The sequence below is a fragment of the Crocuta crocuta genome, unplaced genomic scaffold (assembly GCF_008692635.1).
Source record: "Crocuta crocuta isolate KB4526 unplaced genomic scaffold, BGI_CrCroc_1.0 scaffold61, whole genome shotgun sequence".
Classification (NCBI taxonomy): domain Eukaryota; kingdom Metazoa; phylum Chordata; class Mammalia; order Carnivora; family Hyaenidae; genus Crocuta; species Crocuta crocuta.
The window spans coordinates 7,258,482-7,269,328 of NW_027528369.1; the positions used below are offsets into that span (position 1 = coordinate 7,258,482).

The window sequence follows — 10,847 nt, forward strand, 5'->3', positions numbered from 1 at the left end:
CGAGCCCCGCGTCGGGCTCTGTGCTGAGAGCTCAGAGCCTGGAGCCACTTCAGATTCTGTGTTTACCTCTCTCTCTGCTCGTCCCCTGCTCATGCTCTGTCTCTCTCTCAAAAATAAAGAATCTTAAAAATTATTAAATTAAAAAATAATCTAAAGCAGGCTCTGGACCCCACGAACCCCACCGTCACCCCAAAAAACCTCATCAGTAGAACCAGACATTTCAAAGACATCACTATTTTTTTTTCATTCTGCCTTACACTGCTGCTGACTTCATATCTAATTCTCATACTAGGTTGAAAGCTTCTTGAAGGCCAAGGCCACCTCTTACCCATCACCCTATCCTCCAAATCCCTTGCACGGTAGCGGACGCCCAGTACACAGCCCACAAGTGTTAGTGTCATTGCTCTGAAGGCAGTAGGTACTATAAAGACCAGGGCGGTCTTTATATTTGGAGGAGGTTCCCAGGTCCCCTTCCACAATCTGCTGCTTTTCTGATCCAATGAATCACTTCCTTTCTTTGGGTCTCAATTTCTGAAAAGGAAAATGCGAGCATTGGGTCAGCTGTTCAGGAAGGCCTTTCCTGTAATGGCAAATAGAGACCTGAGACAGGCCAATCCGTGCCCCAATTAAGAGTAAACACAATTTTTTTTTAAGTTTGTATATTTTGAGAGAGCGCCCTCGCGAGCCCTATAGCTGGTGAGAAGGGGAGGGAGAGAGGAGGAGAGAGGGAGAATCTTTTTGTTTTATTTTTATTTTTTCCCATTTTATTTGATTTGATTATTTTTTAATATAATTTACTGTGAAATTGGCTTACATATAACACCCAGAGCTCATCCCAACAAGTGCTCTCCTCAATGCCCATCACCCATCTCCCCCTCTCCCCCCTGCCCCCATCAACCCTCAGTTTGTTCTCTGAATTTAAAAGAGAAAGAGAGGGGCGCCTGGGTGGCTCAGTCAGTTAAGAGATCAGGTCATGATCTCACGGTTCGTGGGGGTTCGTGGGTTCAAGCCCCGCGTTGGGCTTTGTGCTGACAGCTCAGAGCCCGGAGCCTGTTTCAGATTTTGTATCTCCCTCTCTCTCTGCCCCTCCCCTGCTCATGCTGTCTCTCTCTCTCTTAGGAATAAATAAAACATTTTTTAAAAAAAATTTTAAAAATAGAGAGAGAGAGAGAGAGGGAGAGGATCTTTAGCACGCTCCGGGTTCAGCACAGAGTCCTACCTGGGGCTCCACCTGGTGACTGTGAGATCATGACCTGAGCCAAAATCAAGAGTCAGATGCCCGGTGACCTGAGCCACCCAGGAGTAAAGCACACCTTTTAAAGACACTGATTTTAATCCAAATTAGATGGCTCTCAACCTCAGACACAGTAGGCTGTTTTGAAAGGGAACTGACCCCTCTGGTTGTAGAGAGAGACCCGAGGAGGAGGCACAGCCAGCTCTAAGGCCTCTCCGCTCAAGGTCAACGTCAGGGCTTTGGAGGAGGGAGGCCGACATGCTCTTCCTTATGCCCTCCAAGAAAAGTGAAAAAAAAAAAAAAAAAATGAAGGTGTGAGGAACCGCTGTAGGGGGTTCTCTGTGCCACCCCACAGGCTTTCAGCCGCTCCCCATTACAGACCTAATCATAAAGAGAATGCCTTTCTGGAATCTGCATTAATTACCATCATCCGAGAAACATTATCTATATTTACATAATCGCTTCCCAGGTTTGGCTGGTTCCAAGTCAAGCTAACAAATTTGTAGCTATTAAGGAACACAAATTGCTCTGGTATGTTTTAAATTCTGCAAATGGAAAACTTTGTCTGTTTAGAGAGGAGGCTGGAATCCAGAGCAATTAGTGTCTGATAATTCGTTAATGTTGGAGACGCACAGAGATTCGGTTTAAAATGTCTGCCTTAATATCTTCCGTGAAAAAAAGAAAGGCGTGTGAAGAAACCATAATCAGTTTAGGCACATTAATATAATAGCATTTTGTTTTACAAAATGTGAAAGGCTCCTTGCTAGGTCTCTACATGGGACAGCTGAACCCACCCACATCCTTTTTACCACGTAAGTGCCCTGTCTTGGATGCCGGTGATCCGATGATCACAGTTTGTGAACAGAAGGGAGTGGGAAGGAAGGTCAGATGCGTCGGGGGAAGGAGACGGGGTCAGGGGTTGAAAGAAGCCCACCGGTTGGAAATGCATCCGGGGAAGGCTGACGTCAGGGTCCCCCTCCCCCAGCGCACCTGTCCTGATGACGTCATCATATCCCAGGGTCTAAGCTCTTGCAAGGTCCCAGGGGGTAATTTTAGCAAAACGCATGAGAACTCACACATGAACTCGGTTCAGAGAGGCTGGTGTGGGTCGGGCAACAGTTTACTGATTCCTGCCCAGAACCCTTCTGCTCTGGAAAGAGCCACACCTCTTCACCCAGGTTCGGACCTCGCCACCCCTCCCCTCCCAGCACCTGCAGCGGAGGCCCTGTTTGAGGCCCAGAGTGTGCGGCTGCCCCGGCTGTGACCTAGGCCTGGTGGCTCCCCTGTGGTGCCCGGCAGGGGTGGGGTCAGGGAGCAGAGCCCGTGACTGTGACCGTGACCGTGACCGAGCGCAGGCCCTCACTGAGAGGGACGGACCAGGGACCACCCGAGCGTGGATTCCTGCTCCAGGCCCGGAGGCCTGTCCTTTCCAAGGTTGGATACTATCAGCTAACGAGCTGTTCTTTTGCCTGACTCTGTCTGCGTCCGATTTCTGTCTTGTGTAACCGAGAAAATTCAGGTACAATTCGGGGCGCACAGCTAAATTTGAATTTCAGATAACGAAGGATTTTGTAAGATGAGTTTGTGCCAAATATCGCATGAGACATACTAATCAAAAAAAAAAAAAGTGTGGTTCATCTGAAATTCAAATTCAATTACACATGCCGTGGTTTGTGAACTAAATCTGGCAACCTGAGTTTAGGAACAAGGCAGGCTTGGGTTTGCCTCTCCGCACATCACTGACCCTGTGGCGTTTACAATTTCCATGTCTGCTTCTTGGGCTGTGCTTCCAGGCTCCCATGCTAGTGGTCTGGGCAGGGGGAGGGAGGGAAGGGAGAAGCCAGCGTTTCTGGCCCCGTCCAGGGCCCCAGGTTCTGCTAGAAACCCTGTGTCCTGATGTTTAGACCCTACCTCAGCTTACTGGTCTAGGAATCCCTCTAATGGAAGTCATACACTGCGTGCTCTTGGCGTCTGGACTCTTTCACTCAGCAGAATGTTTTTGAGATTCATCTGTGTTGTGTTTACCAGTAGCTCACTCCTTTGTCCCCCAGCTTGAGATGCGACTGACATATAACATTGTGTAAGTTTAAGATGCACCTGTGTTGATTTGATTAACACTTACATATTGCAAACTAAGTAACACTGACCAGAGCATCAGGTAACAACTGGGTCCAGTCACATAACCACCCCTTCTTTTTCCTGGCGAGGACAGTTAAGATTTACACTCAGCAATTTTCAAGAATATAGTACAGTGTCGTGAACTAAAATCACCATGCTATACATTGGATGCCCAGAACTTACCCATCTTAGAGCTCTAAGTTTGTAATCTTGACCGATGTCTCCCCCTTTCCCACAGCCTCCTGGTAGTCATCTTTTGAGTCTGTGTTTCTGTGACCTTGGCTTTTTGAGATTCCATGTGTATGACATCATACAGTATTTGGTCTTTCTCCGTCTGATTTATTCCACTTAGCATAATGTCCTCATGGTTCATCCTTGCTCTTGCAAATGGCAGGATTTCCTTCTTTCTCGTGGCTGAATAATAGTCCCTTGTATATAACACGCATACCACATCTTCTTTATCCGCCCACCCTTTGGAGGACACTTAGGCTGTTTCTGCGTCTGGGCTTTTATGAAGCACCCTGCAGTGAACGTGGTAATGCCGACATCTTTTCAAGATCCTGTTTTCGTCTTCTTTGGGTATAGACCCCGAAGTGGAATGCTGGGTCATAGGGTATTTCTGTTTCTTGAGGAATGGCCATTCTGTTTCCTATAACGGCTGCACCGGTTTACATTCTCACCAGTAGGGTACTCAGTTCCCTTCTCTCCACATGCTTCCCAACACTTCTTACCTTTTGTTCTTCTGATGGTGGCCATTCTATCAGGTGCGAGGGGATAGCTCATTGTGGTTTATTATTTTTTTATGTTTATTTATTTTTGAGACAGAGAGACAGAGCGTGAGTGGAGGGGGGGCAGAGAGAGAGGGAAACACAGAATCCAGAGTAGGCTCCAGGCTCCGAGCTGTCAGCACAGAGCCCAACACAGGCCTCAAACCCACAAACTGCAAGATCATGACCTGAGCCAAAGTTGGACCCTTAACCAGCTGAGCCACCCAGGCGCCCCTCATTGTGGTTCTGAGTCACGTTTCCCGGGTAATTAGGAATAGTGAGCATCTTCTCATACACCAGTTGGCCATGTCTGTGTCTTTTTGGGAAAATGTCTTTTTGGTTTTTCCCATTTCTGAATCAGATGTTCAGTAGTCCATTCATTTTCATTGCTGATTGCTATTCCATTGTCTGGATGTATCACTCCTTTTTTAAAAAAAATTTTAATGTTTATATTTGAGAGAGTGGGGGAAGAGAAGAGAGATACTGAGACAGAATCTGAAGCAGGCTCCAGGCTCTGAGCTGACAGCACAGAGCCTGATGCAGGGCTTGAATTCATGAGCCATGAGATTGTGACCTAAGCTGAAGTCCAATGCTTAGCTGACTGAGCCACCTAGGCGCCCCTGAATATATGACTTCTAGGAAAGAAGGAAGGAAGAGAAAGGAAGGAAGGAAGGAAGGAAGGAAGGAAGGAAGGAAGGGAAAAAGAAAAAAGAAAAAGAAAAAGAAAAAGAAAGAGAAAGAGAAAACTTTCTCCTGTGGATGGATATTTGGGTTGTTTCTATTTGGAGACGATCACGAAGAAAGCTTTGGAGAACATTTGTGTATATATTTTTGTGTAAACACGTTTTCATTTCTCATGAGTAAAAACACAGGGATGGAATTGCTTGGTTGCAGGGTAAAGTCAATGTTAATTTTTAAAGAAACTTACAGACCTTTCCTAAAGACTTTCGCCGTGACAGTGCACACGGGCGTCACGTTTCTGTCCAGATGACACAGCCCCTGATTGTAAGGCTACAAACCAGAATCTCTGCGCTCCCGTCAAGTCATGTAGGGAGCACAAGGGTGCTTGCCTCCCTTGTAATGTCAGAGTCACTGTTTTCTAACACAAAATTCTCCGGGCAATTAGCTGCACAGGACTTTGCTGAGTCGGCACATCCTCCCTTCCCCCCCAGAACATCTGCAAAGATGAGAAATAAGGGGCAGGTACTCTCAGCACAACCTTTTGTATCTTATCAGCTTTATTGAGGTATAACTGACAAATAGAAATTGTGTACATTTAAGGTGTACAGCTGGATGTACTTGGATACGTGGATACAGCTGGATGTGCATGGAATCGATACATGGATAACCACAATCCAGCTAGTTAAGGTACCCGTCACCTCACATAGTTACCATTTTCTTTGGGGCAGGAGGTGAGAACAGTTAAGGTCCACTCCCTTGGTAAATTTCAAGTATTCGATCCAATTTTGACAATTGTTCATGTATTTAACGTACTCTGGGAGGGGTGGGGGCGTGGAGCTGGTGACGTCCCTGTTGATGCCATCGGCTCCAGCTGACAGAGTAGAGAATTCAAAGGGCCTTTCCATTCAGGCCAGACGGAAACCCATGGGTGACATAACACACACCACAAAACCTCAGAGGACACAGTCCCTCGGCCCTGTGTCTTCACCACAGACCTTTATAATTAAGAAACACCCTTAAAGATAAAGAATAGGGCGTAGTGAGTCCTCAGAATTTTTTTAGCTTGACAATGACCATAAAAAAACCCAAATAGCTATAAACAAAAGGGGAGGGGGAGGCATTTTTTGGCTTCTATCACGACGGATAGGAAAGGCTGAAGGGGGAATTCAAGCTGCGCCATCAGGCCCAGTGTGGTTTTAGGCAGACTGTTTTCCCTACTGGTCCAGGTGTGCGTCTTCAATGGAAGGGAAGCGTCTCCTTCCTAATATTCCAACAATATCCCAGAACTGACTCTCATTGGCCTGGCCTCAGGCATGTGCCCTTCCGTGAGCCAATCAGGGCCAGGAAGATGGAATAGGCTGATTGGCTGGGCCTGGGCTGTGTGCCCACCTCTAGGTGAGACGGGCTGGTGTCCCTGTGCTGCACTCCCTGTGCTGATTTTTCCAAATCAGATCAAGATGCTAATGGAAGGAAGGAGGGGTAGCCAGTGGGTCAGCAAAGCGTACCCCTTTCTCGGCCTACCTGATAGGAGGCCAGTGCGATTAGCTAATGAGAGCCAAAGCTGCCACGATTAACAAGACCTTGAAAAACCAAACCTCCAGACATGAAGACCAAACCCCACAATTTTTTTTTCAGCACTGTGTAAAATCATACCGTACTCAGTCTAGCACTTTATAAAATTGCACAGAATGTAATTATAAACGTATAAAAGCCTCTCTTGAGATTCTTAGCGAAAGGCAAAAGAGACACATGCCATTGGGGAAAAGCTCATTCTTCCTGATACAATAAAACATGGGGAAAATAATATAAAGAAAAATGCAGAAGGTAAAATCCATCACTTTTGTCAGCCTTGCCGTTGGAAAAGGCACCGAAAACACTGAAGATCTGAACAAACTGGAATTGAAAGAATTCTGTGGGAGGGTTTCTATGTAACTGGATGAGAGCACAGATTTAAAAGAAAGGAAAAAACAGAACATGTCCTAGCTAATGGTATTTGCTAGATTCTGTTTTGATGAAGAAATACACAAAAGGCCACTTTTTGTGAGCCATTAAGTGAAAACTGTACCAGGGAGTACATATTCTCAATAGTATGTCCTCTGATGAGAATAATGTCCGTGGAAAAGCTGTGTAAGTACAACTACTTCAGGAGCTCTCAGACCTGTGTGCACGCGCGTGTGTGCTTGTGCATGCGTGTGTAAGAATTCCACACGCAATAAAGGTAGCATCACAAGTTGCTTTTTAGATGGTATACAGAAAACTCACTCACTAGACAAGACCCCCCACATAAAGCCTTACATAAAAGTAGCCTCCGATGAAGTAAAGAGTTAAAAGGGAAAGAAGAAACAGGAAAATATCTTTGTGAGCCAGGACAGGGGAAGAAATTCTCAAAACACGTTTCAAAGGGTCAACCATAAGGCAACAAAATCAATGAATTTGACTAGATCAAAATGGAGACTTTTTCAAAAGTAAAGGACCTCCGTGAATAAAGTTGATACAAAGGAAGCAGAACAAGGAAAGACATTTACAGTGTCTGAAATGCACCAGGGAGTGATCTCTAGCCTTGAATATTTCACTGGAAATCTAATGTAGCCCCTGACATAATCAAAGCTTTCCATATAAAAACCATAAAAATAAGTGGAATTGTTACTGTACTTCACGTAACCTGATATATCTAGAGTATCCTTTCAACATGCAATCGGTATAAAAATTATGGAGAATTTTGCTATCTTTTCGTCATCCTGAGCCTTCACAGTTGTGAGTGCATTTTACACTGCTCGGCACACCTCACTTCAGACCAACCGCATTGGAAGCACTCCGTAATCACACATGGTTAGGAGTCACGGTATAGCTCTTCCAGAACTCCTCAAAATCGGCGAGAACACGAGAGGAATCCCTATATGAAAATGGATTTAAAAACATCAACAGGTAACTTATAAGCGAAAAACCCAAAAAGCGAGCAAGCATCCGCAGAGATGTTCCAATTCATTAGTAATCCTGGAAATTAAAACAACAAGAGGGCGTTTTATACCCATAGGACTGATACCCATTAGAAAGCTGAATCCTGCCGAGTGCTGGTGAGGATGCAGACGCTTGGGACTCTGTCCCGTGGCCAGAACACCTGGTGTAGCTACTCTGGGGAGGAGAAAACCAGCCCTTAGTAGAAGCAGCACGTGTGCCCAATCGCCAGCAATGCTCTTCTAAGGTCTGTATTTCCCAGAAGAACTCGCACAGCTTTATAAAGGGACATGTACAAGGCTGCCCTATGTGTTATTTTTTGTGGTGGCAAGGAGTCGGGCAAGCTGGATGCCCATTGCTGGGCGAGAGAGAAGATAGAGGGTTGCTGACCGCTGCAAGGTGTTTAAGGGAAGGGCTCAGAGGCACACACAGCAATGTGAATGGATTTAACAGATGCTCAATGGAAAAGGTAATCAGATTTAACATAATACCATTTACATACAAAACTACATCTCGGGGCGCCTGGGTGGCTCAGTGGGGTGAGCGTCTGACTTCAGCTCAGGTCACCATCTCGCCGTTTGTGAGTTCGAGCCCCACGTTGGGCTCTGGGCTGACAGCTCAGCTCTGTGTCTCCCCCTCTCTCTGCCCCTCCCCTGCTCACGCTCTCTCTCTCTCTCTTTCTCTATCTCAAAAACATTTAAAAAATATTTTTAAAAAACACATCTCACAACAATGTATATATTTTGCAAGGACACATACCCAGAAAACATTAAATACACGACGCGTTGCTTGGGGAGCCAGAGAAATTGGGAGTGTGACCTATGGGGACACAAGGGAGTATTTATTTTCAATGAAAGATCGTGGGTGATCAGTGAGGCTGATGTGTTATGAGTGGAAGAGTGCGCTCAACCCAGCTCTACCCAAGGTCAAGAAAGGAGAAGAAGAGGGAGAGGAAAAGGAAGGAAGAGAAACTGGTGAACTCAGAAACACGGCACACATTAGTGCCCCTAGATGTCATTGGTGCAGGTGCCCCTGGGAAAGCCAGGGCTCACAATGAGACAGGGAGAAACCTCACAAACATGTTGAGGACCTTGTGGCAAAAGCCATGGAGGAGTTGTTGAACTTAAAGATGTTACACTTGTTTACAAACAAATTGGCGCTTCTGGGTGGCTCAGTCGGTTAAACGTCTGATTCTTAATTTCAGCTCAGGTCATGAGCTCATGGTTTGTGAGTTCAAGTCCATCATTGGGCTCTGTGCTGACAGCGTGGAGCCTGCTTGGGATTCTCTCTCTCCCTTTCTCTCTGCTACTTCTCCACTTGTGTTCTCTCTCTCTCTCTNTAGGCATCTGACTCTTGATCTCAACTCAGGTGATGATCTCAGGGTCATGAGTTTGAGCCCCACGTTGGGCTCCATGCTGGGCATGAAGTCTACTTTTTAAAAAAAATGATGTTTAAATTTGCTTAAATTTTCCATAATGACAAATAGTTCTGAGGAATAGAGAACCCTGCAATAATTTCAAAAGAATAAGCACCCCAGCCTGTCACATAAAGATCCCAGTCTTGATACAGACGAGAAGGGGATTGCTTTTCCAAAGAAACTCTTGCTATGGAGAGAGCGTTTGGGGGAACGTTTTCACTATTATGTCATTTCCCCCCCCAAAATAAACCACTTTTAAATGCACCATCTATAAAAGTGCTCACAGCTGCATGCCTAAAATCTTGGAAATAACGCATTCTCACTATTTACAAAATCTCTCAAAAACTGTTAGTGAGTTTTGAACCGACTTGTTAAAAAAAATACCTTCCACTTAGTTTGTAAAAACAGCATCAAGATCAGGAAATATGGAAATTTACTAGCCAGATGTCAATGAAAATCTTTGCATTATTGGTGGTTGGGGTTGAAAAATGAGCATCATGAACTTCTTACACATAGAGCCACGAATCTTAGTACGGAATACTTTTTAGTTGTGATAACCTTCCAAACCATATATGAAAATCTGACCCTTAGAATCAGGTGCTTAAATTGTGATATCAAAAAAAAAAGTCAGGGGCGCCTGGGTGGCTTAGTCGGTTAAGCGTCCGACTTTCGCTTGGGTCATGATCTCGCGGTTCGTGGGTTCAAGCCCCGCGTCGGGCTCTGTGCTGACTGCCAGCTCAGAGCCTGGAGCCTGTTTCAGAGTCTGTATCTCCCTCTCTCTCTGACCCTCCCCTGCTCATACTGTCTCTCTCTCCTAGAAATAAATAAAAATATTAATATAGGGGCGTCTGGGTGGCTCAGGTCATAATCTCACCGTTCATGAGTTTGAGCACTGCGTCGAGCTCTGTGCTGACAGCTCAGAGCCTGAAGCCTGCTTCAGATTCTGTGTCTCCCCCCATCTCTCTCTCTCTCTCTGCCCCAACCCCCGCTCACACTCTGTCTCTGTCTCAAATACAAAGAAACATTGAAAATTTTTAATATAAAAATAAATAAAACATTGTTAGAATATAAACAATCGTAATGATGACCAAAAAGTTCCGTATGGTTACCTTCAAACTTAAACTTCAAACTTCAAATTTAAACATTTAAACTTAACATGCATTTTAAAATATTAGGGTCTTTTGATTTTAACCTTTTAAATTTCTTTTTTAAGTTTTTAGTGTCTTTGTTCGTTTTACGATATGCAGGTTATCTGCATGGCAAACTTTTTTTACCGAGGAGTATGTTTGGTCAAAAATGTCTGGAGATTGTATGAGTTTCCTGTGAGTGCCGTTAACAAAGTACCGTAACGTTAACGGCTTAAAACATCACACAGGTGATGTTTTACAATTCGGGAAGTCAGAAGTCCAAAACCGTTCTCACTGGGCTAAAATCAAAGCGTCAGCGGGACCAGGCTCCTTCCGGGGACTCCAAGATGAATCATTGCCTTGCCTTTCCTCTTTCCGCAGGCAGCCTCATCCCTGAGCTCCTGACCTTGCCTCACTGTTACATTTCTTTCTGTGACTCTGTCTCTCCTGCCTGGCTTTTACAAGGACCTCTGTGATGAAGCTGCCCCCCCCCCCATGACCTGCCCTCTCAAGGTCCTTAATTCAACCACATCTGTCAAGTCCCTTTT

The 10,847-nt window shown here is 45.3% G+C and overlaps 1 long non-coding RNA gene across 1 annotated transcript; it reads right to left on the reverse strand.

Moving 5' to 3' along the window:
* Positions 1–218: 218 nt before the first annotated feature.
* LOC144223478 (uncharacterized) lies at positions 219–1,510 on the reverse strand. The gene is made up of 2 exons (XR_013332705.1): positions 1,394–1,510; positions 219–531 (listed from the first exon to the last, which is right to left on the reverse strand). It is a non-coding gene; the product is annotated as an uncharacterized LOC144223478 (long non-coding RNA).
* Positions 1,511–10,847: the final 9,337 nt, after the last annotated feature.